Source organism: Prionailurus bengalensis, chromosome B4 (assembly GCF_016509475.1).
Source record: "Prionailurus bengalensis isolate Pbe53 chromosome B4, Fcat_Pben_1.1_paternal_pri, whole genome shotgun sequence".
NCBI lineage: Eukaryota > Metazoa > Chordata > Mammalia > Carnivora > Felidae > Prionailurus > Prionailurus bengalensis.
The window spans coordinates 94,650,149-94,668,879 of NC_057358.1; the positions used below are offsets into that span (position 1 = coordinate 94,650,149).

The 18,731-nt window shown below is 41.2% G+C and overlaps 1 pseudogene; it reads left to right on the forward strand.

Moving 5' to 3' along the window:
- Positions 1-205: 205 nt before the first annotated feature.
- On the forward strand, positions 206-287 carry LOC122474212 (annotated as a pseudogene).
- The last annotated feature ends 18,444 nt before the right edge of the window (positions 288-18,731 follow it).

The following is an 18,731-nucleotide window of genomic DNA, read 5'->3' on the forward strand; positions in this document are numbered from 1 at the left end:
ACAACAAAGCTATAGACCACCCTCCCTCCTCACATCAAAATAAATACAGAGAAACCAAAGATTTAAATGGAAATGAATGAAGCAATCACTAAAAGAAAATGGATGAAATTGTAATATTAATTTATTGTAATTGTAATAGCAATCCATAGTGTTAAAGGAATCCAAAAAGTTTGCTAAATTTAACTTCTTTAAAAAATTTTTTTTAATCTCTTCTCGGCCTTTTGGCTAAGATCAAGTGTAAAAAAAATTTTTTTTTACACTTATTTATTTTTTGAGACAGAACACAAGTTGGGGAGGGGCAGAGAGAGAAGGAGACACAGAATCCAAAGCAGGCTCCAGGCTGTCAGCAAAGAGCCAGACACGGGGCTTGAACTCACAAAATATGAGGTCATGACCTGAGCTGAAGTCGAACGCTTAAGCGACGGAGCCACCCAGGCGCCCCACTAAATTTGACTTCTTATAACATTCTTAAGCTTCTAGGTGGCAAAAAAAAAAAAAAAAAAAAAAAAATGCCATCAGAAAATTCACAAGACAAAGGATGAACTTCTGTTTCTGTCTGTGATGGAGTAAGTGGTACCGAACTATCACTTCTCAAATAGACAACTGTCTTCAGACTCTGGACTATAGGCAGCCCAGAACTATATTCCCTGGGGGAAGCAAACAGATGAACTTGGCCCACTGGGCCCAACAACTGTCCTGACTTTCCGCTTGAGCACCTTTTCTGGGTGCAGCTGCCAGATTTAGCAAATAAAAACAGAATGCCCAGTGAAATTTGAATTTCAGAGGAGGAAAAGAAATTTCCCGGAGTGATGCCTTTGCCTATGCGTGAAAGGGACTGGAGGCACTGGCCTTAGATAGATGCGTGGATAGTGCATCCGAGGAAGAGGCACAAAGGCAACATATATGTGTACAGATCCTGCCACAGGGTAAATGTGTAGCAGGGGTTGGAAGAAATTCGCGTGTGAGTACTTCAATGTTCTTTTTTTTTTTTTAATTTTTTTTTTCAACGTTTATTTATTTTTGGGACAGAGAGAGACAGAGCATGAACGGGGGAGGGGCAGAGAGAGAGGGAGACACAGAATCGGAAACAGGCTCCAGGCTCCGAGCCATCATCAGCCCAGAGCCCGACGCGGGGCTTGAACTCCCGGACCGCGAGATCGTGACCTGGCTGAAGTCGGACGCTTAACCGACTGCGCCACCCAGGCGCCCCCTTCAATGTTCTTAAGGAAGTAAGAAGGAAGGGGATCATCAGAGGGCGGGGATGGAGAAGGAGGTTTGTTAGGGATTTGAAGAGAGAGGAGAAAGTGGAAAAGAGTGGTGTAGGAAAGCTGGATGGTGGATGGAGCAGAGAAATACAGTGAGACTGCCAGGCAGCATTAGGCCATTTGATGTGTGTAATTACGAATTTAAAATGGAGCTAATAGCAGGGCAGAGTGCTTTCTTTCAACCACAAACTATGAAGAGTAAGTAGGTAGGGAGTTAGATTTCATCAGAGTTGTGTTTTTCCAAGTTAATGTGAGAGAGAGGCAAAGGAATTGAGGGTACGTGCACAGAAATGAGGATAGTGGTTGTTACAGACTTGAAGACAGGAAGGGATGGATGTGAAGGACAGGGAAGATGTGCCGGATCAATGGGCTAGACATCCTAAGGGGGGCGGGTGGCACCTGGGTGGCTCAGTCAGTTAAGCTTTTGACTTTGACTCAGATCATGATCTCACGGTTCGTGGGTTTGAGTCCTGCTTCAGATGAATCCTGCTTCTCTCTCTCTCTTCCTGTGTCTCTCTCTACCCTTGCTCACCTGTGCCCTCTCTCTCAAAAAAAAAAAAAAAAAAAACAAAAACAAAAACAAAAAAAAGAAAGAAAAGAAAAAAGAAATCCTGATGAGGTGAGAGAATTGTTAAAGTTGAACTTTAAAGGGAGTGAATTGGAATGACAGGAAGTGGGGATGTTAAATTCAGATAATAACTAAGTGGCAATTATTGGTAATGATAAGATTTACGACCTGATTGTGGGAATGGCTGGCTGAGGTAGGGTAAAGGACAAAATCAATGGAGGAAAAAACCTCAGAGGGATTGAGCAATCAGGCTACTGGAAGAAACATATCTGCTTATTATCAAACTACCAAGAATTTACACAGGAGAAGTGTGGGAGAGAACGACTCTGAGCTGCAAAACAGAGGCTTTTTATTTGATCGATTTCTTTTGATTGATAGGATGACAGTGTAAGTATCGGCCAAGATACTTGATGTGTTGGACGAAGACCCAGACAAACACATTCTGCCGAGATGTTCTCCATTCCAGCTGGTCCTCAGAGGGCTTCAGGTTTATGCTGCACTGAGGAGTAAAGGTTAATTTATCTGGCGCTTCCCCCTGGAAGGCCTCCCAGGGTGAGGCTGGCTTCCTGCAGGGTGGGGCTGCTTGGCAAGCATCCTGAGAAAGTACTGAGGTGGAGGGGCATGATGGGAGGCCAAGGCTCCATACATCAGACACCTGGAACTGTAAGATTTGCACCTGAGCTCCTGTTCACACCAGGGAGGGTCTGGTCACACTGCAAACAGGAATGCTGAGAAGGCCTGACGGCGGAAGTCCAAGGCTTGGACCGCAGGCCCTCGTCATATCAGAGCTGATGCCTACCTTCCTGCGTGCAGTTTATTCGCCCAGAGTTTAGATGGCGGTCTCGCCAGATCACCGTGCACTGTCTCAGACAGCAATTGGCCAAGAAGGGACCTCACACCTCCTCCTCTTCCTGCTTCTGTAAGTTTCTCTGAATAAATGCTATTCTGGGTCTTGGGTGTATGATGTGGAGTCATTCTGCCTGTGTGTACTCTCTCGGCAGCCATTACCAAACTCCCCTCTTTTCTTCTTCCTAGCTTTGTATTTCAAAAACAAAAAGAAAGAAACGGATATATATTTCCCCTAACCATACATACAATGCCATGCACTGTAATGACTTGTGTTGTGAGGGTTTGAGGAGCTGGACTGGGAAGTCCAACAGAAGAAGGAAACTCAAAGCAGGAAGGCATTGTCAGTATCACACATGGCTTGTTACGGCAGGGAGAGCAAGTGTAAATTTCCCCACGCATCGATCATACTCCAAAGTTATGGTGGATGTCAAGGCACTCTGTTCCACTGATTCACTCCCGGAAGAATTTTTGCACAATACTCCAGAGAACCACTTGGTTAGTTGTAGTTAGCACCAAACATCCTCACATATGCCTTCTGTGATAAGGAATGTGTTGATTATAATATTCGAAGAATATGGATCCTGGGCAGCAAACACTGGCCGGGGGGGGGGGGGCGATGCAACACATCTGAAATGTTTATTTAAAACAACAACAACAGGAGCACCTGGCCCACTCAGTCAGTAGAGCACGCAACTCTTGGTCTCGGGGTTGTAAGTTCAAGCCCCATGTTGGGTATAGAGATTACTTAAAAACAAAATCTTTCAAAGAAACAACAGAAACAAATTTTTAGAAGATCTACTGGCTTCTCCAATAAATGCATAAATCAATAGGATCTAACGTCTTTTTTGCTTCTACTTCATTGTCACCAGTCACATGTTAGCAGACCTGGGTAAATTACTGATGATATTTAAAGCTGAATAGAATCCATACCTTGGTTTTATAATCCTCAATTCCACGGTGAAACTGAGCTATTATGAGATTACCAACAAAAAGGAGATACTATAGTGTGGCACAGTATTATGGCTTTTAAAGTCAAACAGATGTGGATTTGTATCCAGTTACCATCACTTCGACCTTAAGTTAAGCCTTATGATATTCCTAAGCCTTAGTTTCCCTTCTACAAAAAAGAGAAAATAATACTTACAACCTTGAGGGTAATTGTGATGTATCATGAAAATTCAATATTATTTGTGAAGTAACTAGTACAGATGCTAGAATAGCATTAGTGCCTAACTAATAACTATTATAATAAATATATAAGTAACATACATGCAACTCACTCTAGGTCATGCGCAATTTTCTTATGCTAAGGGTAGACTTCTCTACTCACTCTCGTTAGCCAAAAAGAAAAAAAAATTCAGGCAGCTGCTTCCATGTGGATTTCTGATCATGTGAATCACTGTTAAAAACCTTGGCTGCCCTGACCAAAACTGTAATGACTTTGCAAGCTGTTCCAGAAATGGGTCACAGGGTTTTTTGTTTGTTTTTTTTTTTTTTAGTGGGAAAATGGACTGGGCTTTAATCTGTGAATGCTGCAATTTGTTAGCCTTTCTATTTCTTATAAACTTATGACCTTCTAGAAGGAAGCAACTAGGTTGATTGTAACCACAACTACACCCCTGTGGACGAGGAGGTGCCATTAAACTGTAAAGAGTGTGTCTCTAGCCAATTATCTTAGTTCCAAACTAAAGGACAGGGGTTATCACGATGTTTTACCCAAAGCCAAAAAAATTCTAAAGCTGCAGAGAAGGCATCACCACTGCCAGAAAGACTCTCCTGGGCCAGGAAAAAAAAAAAAAAGAAAGAAAAAAAAGGTAGAAATATCTTAGCTTCTCCCTTTTGCCTACCTTCCCATCTCCTACCAGTTCTTTCTCTTGGTCCTATTCAATAGAGCCACCTGACCAGATGGCCTGACCCAACCTGCAGGATTCAGGGCCCTGTACTGCATCCCAGGGCTAGGGGCAGGGGCGGGGGCAGGAATTAGGGGAGGACCAACAGGAAAACAACCAATAGGCGGCCTTCTTTCAGTTCCTTAGAAAGGCCAAACTCTTTCCAATGTCAAGATATTTATATATTCTGTGGCCTCTGCCTATAATTCTTTCCCCACCACTATTCACCTCGCTGCCTCTGCTCATTCTTTAGGTCCAGCTTAAATATCATTTTCTCAAGGAGGTCTTTCCTGATTATCAGTCTAGAGTAGGTCTCCCCTATTACTCTTTTTAAAAAATCTCCTCTTCTTACTAACCTTTATAAATTATACACTCTCTGTGTAATTATCTGTTTAATAGCTACCTACCCAGGGGCAAGACATAGCTGTTTTGCTTCCTGCTGCATGGCTAGACTCTAGCACAATGCCTAGCATATAGTCAGCACTCGGTAAAAAGTAGCCACGATTATTATTGCCTACTATTTTTTTTTTCAAACGTTTATTTATTTTTGGGACAGAGAGAGACAGGGCATGAACGGGGGAGGGGCAGAGAGAGAGGGAGACACAGAATCGGAAACAGGCTCCAGGCTCTGAGCCATCAGCCCAGAGCCCGACGCGGGGCTCGAACTCACGGACCGCGAGATCGTGACCTGGCTGAAGTCGGACGCTTAACCGACTGTGCCACCCAGGCGCCCCTATTGCCTACTACTTTTAACAATAATCAATAATCAGATGGCAGTATCAGCCTTTTCTAGAGTGTGTGTTAATTTCTTTCTGAGGCCCCTTTCCATGTTTTTCCTTCCTAATATTTAGTTAATGCAAGTTGTGTGTTCTAGTTCCATGAATACTTTCTAAACATTGCGTACAAAACCAAATTTCTACATCATGAGTCTTCACAGGCCATTAGGAAAAGTTGATACATCCCTTGAACTGTCAAAACAAAAACTATGTTGGCAAACTTGGAATAAACAAATTCTTTCCATCACATGATCTGTAACTGAAAAGAGAAAAATGTGTATAGGAGAGCAATTCATCGTCTGCAAAGTCTGTTTATGTTTCACACATTCCTGGTTTGGACCTTTTGATTTTTGTTCTTTAAAACTATTGAATGATACATTTTCCCTGACACCTGCCAAGAGATCTTCATTATTTTCCTTCTACAATCAATTAATTTTTTCCTCAGTAGCATTCAGCTCCCTTTTCTTTCTTAGCGTTTTTTTCTATGGGCTTCATGTGGAGTAGAGGAATGTCCCATCCTTGATAGATAAAATAAATCTGGACTCGACATAAGGAAGGGCTGTTTCATCTTCAGAGACGTTGTCTCTAAGGTTCCCAGGCTTCTTGACTCCAGGCTTTCTGACCCCATCTGCCACACTCTCCCCATGCTATCATATGCAGAAACAAATGCCTGCAAGCTCAAGAAAGGAGGGGTTAGGAAGGTCAACAGGCTGGTGGGGGGAGCGGGAGCACTAAGGTGACCATCTTGGGGCAAGCAGCATGGATGGAGCTAAGGAGTCCACTTCCTGGTTCAAATTCACAGTCGCTCTAAGATTTAGCATCAAATATATATTGATTGCCTACTGTGCATTAGACACTATGTTCAAGTTAGTGACTGAAGTTCCTGTGCTCAAGGAGCTCACTGTGAAGAACAGGGAGACAGGCAAGTAACAACAATTTGTAATTCATTGCCAAATGCTCTGAGAAAGGTAAACACAAAACACTGCAGGGGGGAAAAGGTCCTTAACTCAATCTTGGGCAAGTGAGAAGTGGGGATGCTACAGCAAAGGCTTCCTGGAGAAAGTGATGCTTGAGCTGAAAGATGAGTAGGAGTTGTCCCAACAAAAAGTAAAAGAATATTCTAGAAAAAGAGAAACAGTATGCGCTGAAGTCCACAGCAGTGTGTTATGGAAGAGTTGTAAGTAATTTAGGGCCAGGGCCAGGAGAGAGAAGGGAGAGGGAGATGAGGTGAAGAGATAAGCACAGGGCAGGGTGTTGACACGCTTCCCGTCAGGTGAGAACCTCTTCCTTATGATCAGGTACTTCTGAATTAACTCCAGTTAAGAGGACCTGATGACAGACAGTGGATTTGAAACTTGGTCCTGTCACTGGTTTGTGACCTTGGGCAAACTTACTTCCTCTCTTTAAGCCTCAGTTTGTTTCACCAATGGAATGGAGTATAAGAATATCTGCTCTAAAGAGCTGATTATGATAAAATGATATGCATAGTATCCAGCACATTTCATGCTATCATGTTAAACCTCAACTATTGTAGAATAAACTGCTGTAATTGAGAATAACCATGCAAAGCCTTGAGTCACAGAGTTAAGGGAAGATGAGGTAGACTCTGGGGTTGTCTCTAGTTACCAGAGAACCATTTGTCCTGCCTGGACTTGTTTGGATACTTTTGTTTAGTCTCTGGCTCTTTTATTTTAATGGCAACATATGTATTTCATAATTTGGTGCTATTTCACTACCTAATAAATGAGCTGTTTGGAAGTGAGTTATTACGTCCTCAGATTCATATTCATTTCATTTTCTTCATGCTACAGAAGTTTTGAGGTAAATGGCTGTACAACTCACCCATGGAAATGGGGAACAGAGAACAACATTGGAATAGAAACATGGGCTAGCTGAAAACAAACTAAATATCCATCAGTAGGGGAGTGGCTAAATAAACTTGTATCTCTGTGTGGCAAAATACTGTGCAGCAGCTAAAAGGAAGGAGCTAGGTCTCTATGTACTAGCTAGAGCTCCAAGACCTACTGTTAAATGAAAAAGCAAGCTGCAAAAAGACATTTGCAGAATGATGCCATCATTTTTTTGTAGAAAAATACACACACAGTCACATACACATATAAACAATATGTGCTTTCTATGGTTACATGCATAGTGTATAAATGCATAGAAAAGCTCACACGAAAATGATAAGAGTGGTTATATATGTTGGCATGAGAAGGTTTATCAGGCTGGAGTGGGGTGGGGCTTGGGGAGGGATAATAGTCTAAGGAGACATGAGCCTTTTCAGAAACATTTAAACTTTTCTACAAGTAATGCTCTTATGATTTCTGTAATTCTAAATGTTTTCAAAACAGAAACAAAAAAAAGAGCAAGGGCTTTGAAGGTGGATGAAAGTGACTCAATCCTGGCTCGGCAATTTGTTAATTGTATGATTGGGGGAAGACTCGGCCCCTCTGTCTCAGTTTGTTAACAAAATGTCTTGCAGCTTTTTGTAAAGACTGACAGTAAAACTCCTGTACGTTACCAGTACTCGCATGTGTTAGTTTCCTTTCCCTTATCCTTAATCCAACTGCTTTCTCTTCCTTCCCTTCCCTCCACTTCCTTCTTTCCCTCCACTTCCTTCCTCCTTTCCTTCCTTCCTCCCTTCCTTCCTTCCTTCCTTCCTTCCTTCCTTCTTTCTTTCCTTCCTTCCTTCCTTCCTTCTTTCTTTCTTTCCTTCCTTCCTTCCTTCTTTCCTTCTTTCCTCACCCCCTTCCCTTCCTTCTCTTCTTCCCTTTCCAGATTAAGCAATCAAATACAAAGTAATCAAGCCATTTCCTCAAGGTCACACAGTTGGTTGATGTGAGAGCAAGGGCTGTAACTCGGATCTCCTATATCTTAATATATCAGCATTAACTCTGCTGGAGAGGTGAATAACTGTGATGTAGTTGTTTCTACTAATGGTTCCAATTTTCAGAATCCATGTGGCAGGTTGGTTTGAAGATCTGAAATGCAAAGCACCATATGCTGAGCTTGGGCAGCCGTTGGACCAACAAAACCAAAGAAGTCCAGACAAGGAGTGTTGGGTAGACCTGCAAGGTTATTTCTGCCATGTCTGTTCTTTTGGCCATGCTAGCTATCAAGGAGGTCTAGCAGTAAATATCAAGGACGTAGCTACAAGGAGAACATGGTACCAGGCAAAGAGTCAGTTAACAGGAAAGGGGAAATGGAGCAAAAAGGGACGTGACATTCTTTCTGGCTACCTAGAAACTGAATGCTCTTCCTATGCTTGGGTAATTCTTCTAATTTGTAAGAAAGATATTGCCGTTTAACTAACTATATTAGTTAAAAATGACAGATGCTTTCCCAGTTGCCCTTGCAGTTAGGGCACAGTCAGGTGGCTTAGGCTCTAGCAATCAGAAGACCTTCCTTTTCAGGGTCCATTTTCCTTAGGACTATAGGGATTAGTTCCAGCCTATGGAAATATACCCACTAAGGGCTTTTTATCACTAAGAGCCCTGAATTTAAATTTTAACCAAAACTAATTTTAACTGAAACCAGGTGTAGTATTTTGCTGAGTCCAAAACAAAGGGAATTTTGTTTTCTGAAGCCATTGCGCAGAAACAAGACATTTTACCAGACTCTAGATCAGGGAGCATTCCATATAGTTCAGCGGTCTTAACCCAGGTGGTCCAACCCAGATGAAATCACACTCTCGTTGGTTGCACTTCCCACCCCAGAAAAGAGGGTAAACTTCTTGGGAAACTCCAGGAACTGATTGGACACTCCCTGGTAATTTTCTGGGAAGAGTATTTTCATATTCCTCTCCTCCACTGTTAGATATTTTTGTGCTTTGTAACCGCTGTGGTTCGAGGTGCCTAAAGACTCTTGCTTTTTGGGCTAGGGCCTGAAAATTTATTTCAGCGTCTACATGCTAGCTTTCTTCATCTTAGTCATCAGTAGGCATCCCAGCCACCTGTAGCATTCTAGAACTAAGTTGCCTCTTTCTATCCTGCAGAAAAAAGAGGCACATACATCTGAGACACTTCTGAGAGAACCCCTCAGATCCCCCCAGCCACATCTGTCTCTTGTTTCAGTCACAGCAGTTCTACGTGGGCTCTTGCTGACAGTGCCTCCACTCAGGCTGCACCACTGGCCTCTCATCTCCCACCCCAGGGAGGCCTTAACGCCTAGACACAGAATGCCACAGGAGTCTGTTTGGGACTCTCACATGTGAATCACTGAAGTGCAAGGAGTTAATGCCCCATGAGGCAAGCATTTGACAGAAGGAGATGACTAGTAGATAAATTCTGATCCCTTTCTCCCTCCAGATCGACTTTTTGAAATGCAGTTTATGTACCTTCCTGGAGGACGAGCCTGTGGATTTGAACAATCAGTCTCACTTGGCAGCCGCCAACTTGATAATCTTGTCTCATATTGGCTCCTCCTTTTCTGTTCCATGAGCCTTGGCCCTCACACCTGGAAATGCATTCCCTAATGGAGTAGACTTACCATAAGCTCCTTGCTTCAGGCTCTGCTTTCTGGGTAACCCAGACTAAGACAACACCACGGGATTCATAGACAAAGTTATACCAATTTCACGATTATTGCTGGCTTTCCTCATTTGGGAATCCTTTCTCCTACTCACTCAGTTCAATCCTGAATGTGTGACATTGCAAGTTACCTAATCTCTCTGAGCTGAATATTATTCAAGATAATATGGAGATAATAATATATAATGCTTATTTCATGCAGAGTTAGAGGAATTAAAAGAAAAAAAGATTGTAATCAATATACACAGTGCTTGGCATGTCATGAATGTTCAATGACTGTCAGTTGTTAATATTATAAAAATCAGTTTCATTTGCAACTGATAAAGGTCTAGTGGAGATGGAAAAAAGCAAGGGAGTTCACTTACAGATACTTTGGGGAGGTTGGAAACATAGGTTCACACGTCTGTGAGCACATGTGATAACGCTATACAATAAATTCTCTACTCTCCGTTCCATTATCCCCACCATCCAAAAATGATTCAGATATGGACCTGTAACTCCTTCCAGAGTTAGACTTTTGCAGCCATGCTGAAAATGATCATTTTGAGCATTTAGCATTTTGAAAGGCTTAGTAAATTTAAACTGAATTAGAACCACAGTGGTCCCAGGTTTTATTTGACATTTTCATCAGTGGCTTCTCTCTCAAGGGGCTGGCACAGCCAAATGATGGTCCAGACTTCTCTCATTTGAAGCTCTGTCCATTCATCCTGAGCTGTGCCCGGGACTCCTGACAGTAGATGGCCTGCCTTTCACATCTTGCCATTCTTTGATCCCAGAGTTTCAGTTGTGTTGCTTTTGGCTTTTACTTGCTGATGAACAGATTTATGTGGATTTAATTTTCTTTAGTCTCTGGCTGCCAAAGATTTTGGTGTTTGTAATTTTCAATGGGAGCTAGATCAACTAAAACCTGTTTTGTTTTGTTTTGTTTTGTTTTGTTTTGTTTCTGGTTGTAGGTTTTCACAGTAGTGGGAAGTCAGAAGTGATTTGTAGGCTACTAAATCTTGGGCTTTGTTTAACATATAATTTTTATGGTCAGCAAGAGTGAATAAGGTCCTAATACTTCAGAACTTCATATAAGAAGTAAGCCAGAATGGAAAATTACACTGTCCACCAACCAAAGCTAGAGATTGCATAATGTATCTTCTCAGAAATCATAATCCTGACCCCTTCCTCCTATCTCATTTTTGTTCTCCAAGTCTGGAATTCTTGTTAAGTGAAGGTTTGGTGCTTATTTTTCTTTGGTAATGCAAAACATACAAAATGTCCCTCCCACCACACAAACGTGCAAAGCAGATGTGGCTTCCTTGAGTACCTCTTCACTGATGTTCTCTCTCTGATGATCCCTTAGCCTGCTAGATAATGAAAAATTAAAAGCCCAGCTTTAGTCGAATTATGGAATCTTAGTCTGATCTAGTCATTTAAGATCTCTTTAGGGTTTTCACTCTCTGGTCTCTTAGCTCTGGTAGATGCTAAATGCTTCAGTTCTCCTTTTGCTCCACTCCAAGATGGCGTCTGGATGTGGAGAGTAATATAGGTGTGGTTTAGGTGGCAAGGTGGGGGTCCTCAAATCTGTGCCGGTCTCAGAATCTCCCTGGTCTCACATGTTCAGTGGCTGGAAGGGATGTTTCTTTCAAATGGCATTCACCAACAGGCTGCTGGCCCTATATGTCTGCAAATCTACTCAGCAGCCTCTTCATCCACTACCCTCTCAATACTCAGAGTCTGCCTCTTTGGGGCTAATAGGAACTTCAGAGTTGGGTAAGGGGAATAAGGAACTTCGTGTCAGACTCACAGGGGTAGGCATAAGGATCTCTGCCCAGATCCTCCTTCAATGAAAGATTTGCTGCCTTGGTGGCTGAGAGAGTGGTCAGCAGATGGTCTCTGGTTTACAGCTCCTTCAGGATCTGCTACAGCTACAGAAAGACATCTTGCCTGAGGCCATGCCCTTCCCAGAGTGACCCTCTTCTTATGACTGACATGGGAGTATAAAGGACTGGCCCATTCAGCAGATAGCAATACAATACTGACTGGCAACTCCCCACTCCAGAGTTCTCCTTTGGGTTGGCTAAGACTTTGTTGGGTCTCATCACAATCTCACCAGTTTCTCCCTCTAACCAATCCTGCTTTCTCCCTCCTTTTCATAGGTGTAATTCATAATAAACATCTTGCACCCCAAATTCTGTCTCAGCATCTACTCTCAGAGAAGCCAACTTACAACACTGATCTATTCACCTATGGCAGCCTCCCCATATTATGTCCAGACCAGGGAAGCAAGCCATTAGCCTTGATGTTTCTGCCACTACCTTCATGCCATCCCACACAACGTGGAAATAAACTTTGTGTGAGGAGACCTACCAGCATCCATTATTGGAATCTGTGTTTCCCATTACCAGTTTCTAGGGTGGAAGTCTCTGCTCTTCGCTGTAACCTTAGACTTCTACCGATCTCTTGCCTCTTTGGTGCCTCTGCTTATTTTCTTGCATATATTTGCCACCTCTGAGTTCTAGGGAACAAAAACTGGTGCTATGGCTCATTGTCCTGGTCTTTTCTTACCACCACCTCCATACCTTTGCTCCCATACCATGTGGATGTAGCAATTAACCCCAAATGGGGCTTCTCGAAGAGGTCAGCAGCCTCCCCATATTATGTCCAGACCAGGGAAGCAGGCCATTAGCCTTGATGTTTTTGGAGGTTTCCTACTATTCTGGGTGTTTCTGAAGGTGCTTTTTTCTACCTGCTTTCTTGAGGTGCTTTCTGGGGCTCCTAATCTTAAGGAGAAAGGACTGTTACAAGGACTCTGCTAGCTGACTTCCTTAATCTCCTTTTGCTATGCTTTTTCTAATCATCCCTGCTTCCTCTATGCTATGTCCTTATTCTCATCTAGACAGAAAGCCAACTGAGAGTGACTTCAAAGAAGAGTCTCCTTCGCCAAAGAAAGAAATTTATATTTTAGACATTCAGGCTCCATTCTCTATGTTAAAAAAGCTTAAAGACATTAAAAAATCATTTCTTTCTTAGCAAAACTTGGCTCTCGAGTCTTGTTTCAATCTCACACAAATAAATAAGCAATGATCTTCTTATTCTAATAGGTATCTATCTTTTTCCTGAAGCATTTGAACCCTATTCTTTACAGGGTGAGAAGTTGCCAGTTAAGATTTATAAGACATGAAAATGTATCTAAATAATATTCAAGAGAATATACCTGTTGTATAGAAATAATAAATTTAATAGTCATTACTTATGCAGCAGTGATTATGCTTTGCGTATATTACCTCACTTAATTTTCATAATGACCCTGTGGGAAAAGTATTATCCAATTTTGAAAATGATAAATTGAGGCCCAAGGGGGCTAAACAACTTGCCTAAGATCACATGATTAATAAAGGTTGGACTCAAATTCAGGTCTGACTCCAAACTCCTTGTTCTAACCACTGTAATTTCTCCATTAGAAAATTGTTGGCTGGAGCGCCTGTGTGGCTCAGACTGCTGAGTGTCCAACTCTTGATTTCAGTTCAGGTCATGGTCTCACAATTGTGGGATTGAGCCCCACATCTGCTCTGTGCTGAGGCCGGAGCCTGCTTAAGATTCTCTCTCTCTACCTCTGCCCCTCTCCCCAGCTCGAGCACTCTTTCTCTCTGAAAAGGAAAGGAAAGGAAAGGAAAGGAAAGAAAAGTAAAGGAAAGAGTTGGCTACAAAATTCTTGGCTATAATTTTGATCACAGACTATTCTCATTTGGTGGTTTAACTTTTCTATTTAGCAAGAAACAATCAGGCATAGTGTTTGAGAACCAGGCTTTGAAGATGAGCTGTGTTCTCTGCTTCATCATCTATAAAACAGAGGTAATGCCACCCTTAACCCACAAAATCGTGTGAGGTTTAAATGAGTTAATATATGACAAGTTTTTGGTACAGTGATTGGCACATAGGAGGCTTTAGTAACTGTGAGCTCCTGCTGTTAGGAAAGCCTCAGGACAGCACTGTCTTTATCATGAGGCTGAAGATTTCGAAATCAAATGCTAAAAAAATGAGTTTTTAATTTTTGACATTCATAAATATTTAAATTGGGTTTTGTTCTTTCTTTTTCCCTTTTATATCTTAGAAATTAACCTCCATTCAACTGTAGGAAGAAAAATCCTGCTGTGAATGTTTAGGGAGAATGGAATCACCCTGTCAGAAATATCACTGATTGCTTTGTTTGTTGTTTTGCTCTGTTGTAGAAGATGCAATTGCTTTAATGACACATCTCCATGACTTATTTTTGTTGTCTTCTTATAATTACCATTGACATTAATATTTTGCCTTTGCAGAGAGGCAAGGAGGGAGTAGAGGAAAGCATGTAGCCTTTGCAGTCAAACATAGCCAAGCCTGAATCCAATATCTAATTGATCCTTGGAAAGTGACTTATTTACTTTGAGTTTCAGCTTTTGTCATTTGTGCCTACATCCCTGATACAATTGATATCAGATAAAATGATATAATATGCTCCAGATGCCTAATATTAACTAGCACATTACAAGGGTTAGTGAAAGTTATTTCACTTTCTTACCTCTGCCTTTCGTTTGTCCTTCCCCACTGCCTTTACTTTAGAAAGTTGGTTGTAAGTGCATGGGGGCTGGTGGGTGGGTGGGTGGGGCATTGGAATTCTTGGAGATCTACTTGTTATATGGTAAATGGTATAGGTCAAGTTATACTCCCTTCCAGTTCACCTATTGATGTCCTGTACCCCAGAATGTGACCTTATTTGGAAATAGAATTGTTGCAAATATAATTAGTTAAGATGAATTCATACTGGAGTAGGGTAGATCCTAATTTAATATGATAAGTGCCCTCATGTAAAGGAAAAATCTAGACACAGACACACACACAGGGAGAGCACCATGTGGAGATTAATACAGAGATTGGGATAATGCTTCTATAGGCCAAGGAATGCCAAAGATTGTTAGCAAACAAGGAGCTAAGTGAGCAGTATAGAATAGGTTCTCTCTAACAGCCCTCAGAAAGTATTAACCCTAACAACACCTTGGTTTTCGATTTTTAGCCTCGAGAACTGACTGGGACAATAAATTTCTGTTATTGAAGCCACCCAGTTTGTCGTACTTTGTTACGGCAGCCCTAGCGACCTAATAACAATGTGGACTAGAACTTTCTCTGAAATGTTCAGTGTAGAGATGCTAAATGTTGTGCTTATTAAACATTTACTTATCTAAAAAATTAAATTCTTCAACCAAAATCGAGAGAGGTTGGCAGTTTATTCAGAGAAGAAGTTACTAAAAGTGAAGAATGACAGATAAATCTGTCTTGGGATTTCATAGAAAACTACTATACAAAACTGAAGAATTAACATTTTTAAATGACTTCTGACACAACTTTTACCAATTCTCCACTAAAATTATTAGAGGGACGCCTGGATGACTCAGTTGGTTAAGCATCTGACTCTTGATTTCGGCTCAGGTCATGATCTCATGATGGGTTGTGAGATCGAGCCCTGCATCAGACCCCCTGCTGAGCATGGAGCCTGCTTGGGATTCTCTCTTCCTCTCTCTTTGCCCCTCCCCTGCTTGCATGCATGTGCTTTCTCTCTCAAAATAGATAAGTAAACTTTATAAGATAATTAGAAATGATATGGGAAAAAATGTGACAATCACAATGATCCTGTAAAAATCTAAAACTGGCAATCAACCTTTTGCTAAAATCTAGTATACATACAAATCACCAGTGGATGGAACTGAATTGAAAATCCATTTTCAATGGTCTGTAAATATACAGTAAAACCTTGCATTGCAAGTAACTTGTTCTGTGAGTGTTCTGCAAGACGAGCAAACATTTCCAAAAAAATTTAACTTGATAAATGACCAGTGTCATGTAATACAAGTAGCACGTGATGACAAATGTCACATGATCGCAACTGAACCAACGGTTCTTGAAACTCGCTTCAATATACAAGTGCTTTGGATTACAAGCATGGTCCCTGAACGAATTATGCTCATAAACCAGGGTTTTACTGTATTTCTCTCTAACACTGAGGACACTGTTGGCCTGAGGCAAAGTGAGAAGACCCTTCATTTCTCCCCCACACCCATCTCCAGGCTATGCTATTCAGGGTCTTTACCCATAAGAAAAGTGCATAGCCAGAGGCTATGATTTTTTATATGTCCAGATTTTTAAAAAAATTTTTTGTTTATTTATTTTTGAGAGACAGAGAGAGATAGAGCACAAGCAGAGGAGGGGCAGAGAGAGAGGGAGACACAGAATCTGACCCAGGTTCCAGGCTCTGAGCTGTCAGCACAGAGCCCAACGTGGGGCTCGAACTCACAAACTGCGAGAGATCATGACCTGGGCCGAAGTCGGACACTTAACCGACTAAGCCACCCAGGCACCCCTATATGTCCAGATAATTATTCACCATTCTCCTCTCCCAATTAGTGTCTAACTTTTCACATCCATTCAGAAAGTGAATTTCTTGAATGTAACAGTGCAAAAAAGAAGTAACAGGAATGGCTCATGAACTCAGGAAACACTTTATTTACCTCTACCAGTTTATTACAAAAGATACAATTCAGGAACAGCCATATGAAAGAGATGCATAGGGCAAGGTCTTGAGGTAGGGGTGTGGAGCTTCCAAACTCTCTCCAGGGTACCACCCTCCCAGCACCTTAAAGTGTTGACCAGCTCAAAAGCTCATCAAATCTCCTTGTTTAAGAGTTGTTATAGAGCTTAATCTCCAGCTCTGTCTACCTCCTCTGCCCTGAAGTCAGGAATGAAGCTGAAGTTTCAACCCTTTAATCAATTGGTCTTTCTGGTCTCTGGTCTCATCCTGAGGCTTTTAAGGGACAGTGCCCTAAGTCACCTCACTAGCATAAACTCAGGTCTAACCTAAAGGGGCTTGCTATGAATAAGGAAAGATATTCCCACCACTCAGGAAAGTCCAAGGGTTTTCGGAGCTCTGTGCCAGGAATTTGGGACAAAGATCACATACATTTACTTTTATACCAGACCCTCCACAGAGGTTGTACCATTTTGCATCCAATATTGTATGAGAGTACCCTTTTCTTCTTAGCCATGTGAAGCTTTTAAATTTTTGCCAATCTAATGGTTGGGTATAGTATTTCAGTTTTCTTTCAATTTGTTTTTCTCTTATTATAAATAAAATTAAATATTTCTTTATATATTTAAAAGCTATATACACTTACACACATACACATATAAATAGTTTATATCTCATGTCCATTTTTTTTTCTATAGGAATTTTGGTGTTTTTCTGTTCAATCTTTATAAGTTTTGGATCTGTTAGGGAAATTAGTATTTTATCTGTGATATATGTTGCAAATATTTACTCTCAATTTGTTGTTTGCTCTTTGACTTTGCTTATGGTGTTGTGGGGTTTTTTATTTTGTTTTTGTTGGGGTTTTTTTGCCATGAAAAAAGGTTTAATTTTGATTTAATCAAACATATCAATTTTTAAAATTGCATCTGACTTCTAAGTAATACTTAGATACTTTCCCTACACCGAAGGTATAAAAAAATCATCCATGTTTTCTTCTAGCACTGTATAGATCAGTGTTTTCTTCCAGCATTGTATAGATCAGAGATCACCTAGATCTCTGATTTATTTAGAGTTTATTTTGTGTGCAGTATGATGAATTGATCGAATTTTGTCTTTAAAAGAATTTCCAGGGGCACATAGGTGGCTCAGTTAAGTGTCTGACTCTTGGTTTTGGCTTGGGTCATGATCTCTCGGAGAGTGGAGCCTGCTTAAGATTCTCTTTCTTTCTCCCTCTGCCCCTCTCCCCAACTCAAGCATGTGCTCTCTCTCTCTCTCTCTCTCTCTCTAAAATGAAAGGGAAAAAATAATTTTCAAAGATCTGGAGAAATACACCTCCACCAAAGATGTGGAGAAAAAAGGAAATTACAAAATTATGTGTTCAGAATGAACTCCACACACATACAAAGAAAACACATTAGAGGGGCGCCTGGGTGGTGCAGTCGGTTAAGCGTCCGACTTCAGCCAGGTCACGATCTCGCGCTCCGTGAGTTTGAGCCCCGCGTCGGGCTCTGGGCTGATGGCTCAGAGCCTGGAGCCTGTTTCCAATTCTGTGTCTCCCTCTCTCTCTGCCCCTCGCCCGTTCATGCTCTGTCTCTCTCTGTCCCAAAAATAAATAAACATTGAAAAAAAATTTAAAAAAAAAAAGAAAACACATTAGAACAAAATACACCAAAATGTTACAAATAGTTACATCTTATTAGCAGATTATGGGATTTAAATTATTTCCTACTAAAATATGCTTTTCATATTTTCTATAATAAAGATGTCTTACTTTAAAACCAGAAAGAAAAGCAGTATGTGGTCTTTAATTAAAAAACAAAAAAACAAACAAAACATTCGGTCCTGCTAGTTTTTTTGGTAGTCTGAAACAGAAATGTAAAAATACATATTGAGTTGATGCAAAGAAGAATAGGATCCATATACACTTCCCCTCTCTTCTTTGCACATGTCTCTGCCTTTCCTCGTGTTTTTTTCTATCCCATTTCCTCCCTCTATGTCTTACATAGCAGTAAAATAACATGCAGAAAATGAGCAAGCCTTCCACAGCATATTATTTTATTTCTGCAAAAGCTACTTGGGGTTAATTCTTTCATAAAACACCTCGCAAGTTATGACAAGAACGCAAAGAGACCACAATGCTAATGGATAACATAAAGCCTCTGGCATACAAATCACCCCTTCCCCCTGAGCTACAGTCCTGAGACCGGCAACAGGGTAACCTATTGCAAAGCTCTCTGTGTTATCCTAGAGGGTGTAAAATTCCAGGGCTTTTTATTTTAGCAGTTGGATGGTCAGAGAATTCTTGCTT